Consider the following 4,586-nt stretch of genomic DNA (forward strand, 5'->3'; position numbering starts at 1 on the left):
CAAATAAACCCTTCCTTCCTCAACTTGCTTTTGGTCATTCCTGATGTTTCATCACAGCAGTCGTAACCCTGGGACACCCAATGTGAATAAGCAGTTCTGTACTCATTTGTTTAATTAATGCACTCTATTCATTCAACTTGGTTTGAAAATGATATGAAACAAAATATAATTATTCTTGCTATAGTCTGAATCTGAAATGTCCCCTGTAGGTTTACATTTCTGATGCTTTGTGACCAGCTTGCTATTTTGAAAAGCTCTGGAACATAAAGGAGGTGGAGTCTGACTGGTAGAAATGATTTATCAAGGGCAAGATGTGAAAGATTATACCTGCTGCTGGTTCCAGCTCTAAGTGTTTCTTTCTTTCTTTTTTTTCATTACTTTGTTGGGATTTTATATTTTCATTTTTTAAAAATCTTTTATTAGATGTATTTCTTTACTTACATTTCAAATGTTATTCCCCTTCCCAGTTTCCTGTCCTTAAGTCCTCATTCCCACTTCTCCCCCTCCCCCATATGGGTATTCCCCCTATACATCTCCTTTACTGCCCCCCAGTATTCCTGAACTGGGGGTCCTACCTAGGCAGGACTAAGGGCTTCCCCTTCCACTGGTGCCCCAACAAAGCTATTCTCTGCTACATATGGAGTTGCAGCCCTGGGTCAGTCAATGTATAGTCTTTCGGTAGTGGTTTAGTCCCTGGAAGCTCTGGTTGATTGGCATTGTTGTTTTTATGGGGTCGCAAGCTCCTTCAACTCTTTCAATACCTCCTGTAATTTCCCCCAAGGAGGTCCTGTTCTCAATTCTGTGGTTTGCTGCTAGCATTGACTTCTGTACTGGACATGCTCTGAATGTGTCCCTCAGGAGAGATCTATATCCAGTCCCTTTCGGCTTGCATTTTTTAGCTTCATCAATCTTACCTAGTTTTGGTGGCTGTATATATGTGGGTCACATGTGGGGCAGGCTCTGAATGGCCATTCCTTGAGTTGCTGCTCGAAACTATGCTTCCGTATCCCCTGCTATGGACATTTTTCCCCTTTTAAGAGCATCCGCATTTTGGTCATCCTTCTTCTTGAGCTTCCTGTGGTCTGTGGATTGCATCTTGGGTAATTCAAGCTTTTTGGCTAATATCCACTTATCCATGAGTGCATACCAAGTGTGTTTTTCTGTGATTGAGTTACCTCATTCAAGATGATATTTTCTAGTTCCATCCATTTGTCTATGAATTTCATGAAGTCATTGTTTTTGATAGCTAAGTAGTACCCCATTGTGTAGATGTACCGCATTTTTTTAAATCCATTCCTCTGTTGAAGGGCATCTGGGTTCTTTCCAGCTTCTGGCTATTATAAATAAGGCTGCTATGAACATAGAGGACCATGTGTCTTTGTTGTATGTTGGAGCATCTTTTGGGTATATGCCTAGGAGAGGTATAGCTGGATCCTCAGGTAGTGGAATGTCCAATTTTCTGAGGAACCTCCAGACTGATTTCCAGAGTGGTTGTAACAGTTTGCAATCCCAGCAACAGTAGAGGAGTGTTCCTCTTTCTCCACATCCTCATCAGAATCTGCTGTCACCTGAGTTTTTGATCTTAGCAATTCTAACTGTTGTGAGGTGGAATCTCAGTGTTGTTTTGATTTGCATTTCCCTGATGACTAAGGATGTTGAACATGTCTTTAGGTGTTTCACAGCCATTCGATATCCCTCAGCTGAGAATGTTTTTTTTAGCTCTGTACCCCATATTTTAATAGGGTTATTTGGCTCTGGAGTCTAACTTCTTGAGTTCTTTGTATATTTTGGATGTTAGCCCTCTATCAGATATAGGATTGGTAAACATCTTTTCCCAATCTGTTGGTTGCCATTTTGTCCTAACCACAGTGTCCTTTGCCTTACAGAAGCTTTGTAGTTTTATGAGATCCCATTTGTCGATTCTTGATCTTAGAGCATGAGCCATTGGTGTTTTGTTCAGGAAATTTTTGCCAGTGCCCATGTGTTTTCTTCCCCACAATTTCTTCTATTAGTTTGAGTGTATCTTGTTTGATGTGGAGGTCCTTGATCCACTTGGATTTAAGCTTAGTACCTGGTGATAAGAATAGATCAATTTGCATTCTTCTACGTGCTGACCTCCAGTTGAACCAGCACCATTTGTTGAAAATGCTATCTTTCTTCCATTGGATGGTTTTAGCTCCTTTGTCAAAGATCAAGTGACCATAATTGTGTGGGTTCATTTCTGGGTCTTCAATTCTGTTCCACTGATCTATCTACCTGTCTCTGTACCAATACCATACAGTTTTTATAACTATTGCTCTGTATTGCCGCTTGAAGTCAGGGATGGTGATTCCCCCAGAGGTTCTTTTATTGTTGAGTATAGTTTTTGCTATCCTGGGTATTTTGTTATTACAAATGAATTTGCAAATTGCTCTTTCTATCTCTGTAAAGAATTGAGTAGGAATTTTGATGGCAATTGCATTGAATCTGTAGAGTGCTTTTGGCAAAATGGCCATCTTTATTGTATCAATCCATAAACATGGAAGCTCTTTCCATCTTCTTAGATCTTCCTCAATTTCTTTCTTCAGAGATTTGAATTTCTTGCAATACAGATCTTTCACTTGCTTGGTTAAAGTCACACCAAGATATTTTATGTTGTTTGGGACTATTGTGAAGGGTGTCATTTCCTTAATTTCTTTCTCAGCCTGTTATCTTTTGAGTATAGGAAGGCTACTGATTTGTTTGAGTTAATTTTATACCCCAACACTTTGCTGACGTTGTTTATCAGCTTTAGTAGTTCTCTGGTGAAACTTTTGGGGTCACTTAAGTACACTATCATTTCATCTGCAAATAGTGATATTTTGATTTCTTCCCTTCCAATTTGTATCCCTTTGATCGCCTTTCGTTGTCTGATTGCTCTGTCTAGAACTTTGAGTACTATATTGGATAAGTAGGGAGACAGTGGGCAGCCTTGTCTAGTCCCTGATTTTAATGGGATTGCTTCAAGTTTCTCTCCATTTAGTTTGATGTTAGCTACTGGTTTGCTGTATATTTGTTTTATGATGTTTATATATAGGCCTTCAATTCCTGATCTTTCCAGGACTTTTATCATGAAGGGGTATTGAATTTTGTCAAATGCTTTCTTAGCATCTAATAAAATAATCATTCATGATGTGGTTCTTATCTTTGAGTTTGTTTATATAGTGGATTACATTGATGGGTTTTCGTATATTAAACCATCCCTGCATCACTGGGATGAAGCCTACTTGATCATGATGGATGATCATTTTGATGTATTCTTGGATTTGGTTTGAAAGAATTTTATTGAGTTTTTTTTTTTTTTTTGTGTGTGTGTGTGTGTGTGTGTGTGTGTGTGTGTGTGTCAATATTCATAAGGGAAAGTAGTCTGAAGTTCTCTTTCTTGTTGAGTCTTTGGGTGGTTTTGGTATAAGAACAATTGTGGCTTCATAGAAGGAATTTGGTAGTACTCTGTTTCAATTTTGTGGAATAGTTTGGATAGTATTGTAATGAGGTCTTCTATGAAGGTCTGATAGAATTCTACACTGAACCCATCTGGACCTGGGCTCTTTTTGGTTGTGAGACTTTTAATTACTGCTTCTATTTCTTTAGGAGTTATGGGTTGTTTAGATGGTTTATTTGTTCCTGATTTAACTTCGGTACCTGGTATCTGTCTAGGAAATTGTCCATTTCCTCCAGATTTTCAAGTTTTGTTAAATATAGGCTTTTGTAGTAGGATCTGATTTTTTTTTAATTTCTTCAGATTCTGTTGTTATGTCTCCCTTTTCATTTCTGATTTTGTTAATTTGGATGCACTCTGTGACCTCTGGTTAGTCTGGCTAAGGGTTTATCTATCTTGTTGATTTTTTCTCAAAGAACCAGCTCCTGGTTTTGTTGATTCTTTGTATAGTCCTTTTCATTTCTACTTGGTTGATTTCAGTCCTGAGTTTGATTATTTCCTGCCTTCTACTCCTCTTAGGTTTATTTATTTCTTTTTGTTCTAGAGCTTTTTGTGTCCCGTCAAGCTGCTGACATATGCTCTCTTCTGTTTCTTTTTGCAGGCACTCAGAGCTATGAATTTTCCTCTTAGTACCACTTTCATTGTGTTCCATAAGATTGGGAATGTTGCATCTTCATTTTCATTAAATTGTAAGAAATCTTTAATTTCTTTCTTTATCTCTTCCTTGACCAAGTTGTCATTGAGCAGAGAATTGTTCAACTTCCATGTGTATGTGGTTTTCTGTCATTATTGTTGTTATTGAACACCAGTCTTAGGATGCATGGAATTATTTCTATCTTTCTGTATCTGTTGAGGCCTGTTTTGTGACCAATTATGTGGTCCATTTTTGAGAAGGTTCCATGATGTGCTGAGAAGAAGGTATATACTTTTGATTTAGGATGGAATGTTCTATAAATATCCGTTAAATCCATTTGGTTCATAACTTCTGTTAGTTTCTCTATGTCTCTGTTTAATTTCTGTTTCCCTGATCTGTCCATTGATGAGAGTGGGGTGTTGAAATCTCCTACTATTATGGTGTAAGGTGCAATGTGCACCTTTGAGCTTTAGTAAGGTTTCTTTTATGAATGTA

Source organism: Rattus rattus, chromosome 3 (genome assembly GCF_011064425.1).
Source record: "Rattus rattus isolate New Zealand chromosome 3, Rrattus_CSIRO_v1, whole genome shotgun sequence".
In the NCBI taxonomy this organism is placed as follows: domain Eukaryota; kingdom Metazoa; phylum Chordata; class Mammalia; order Rodentia; family Muridae; genus Rattus; species Rattus rattus.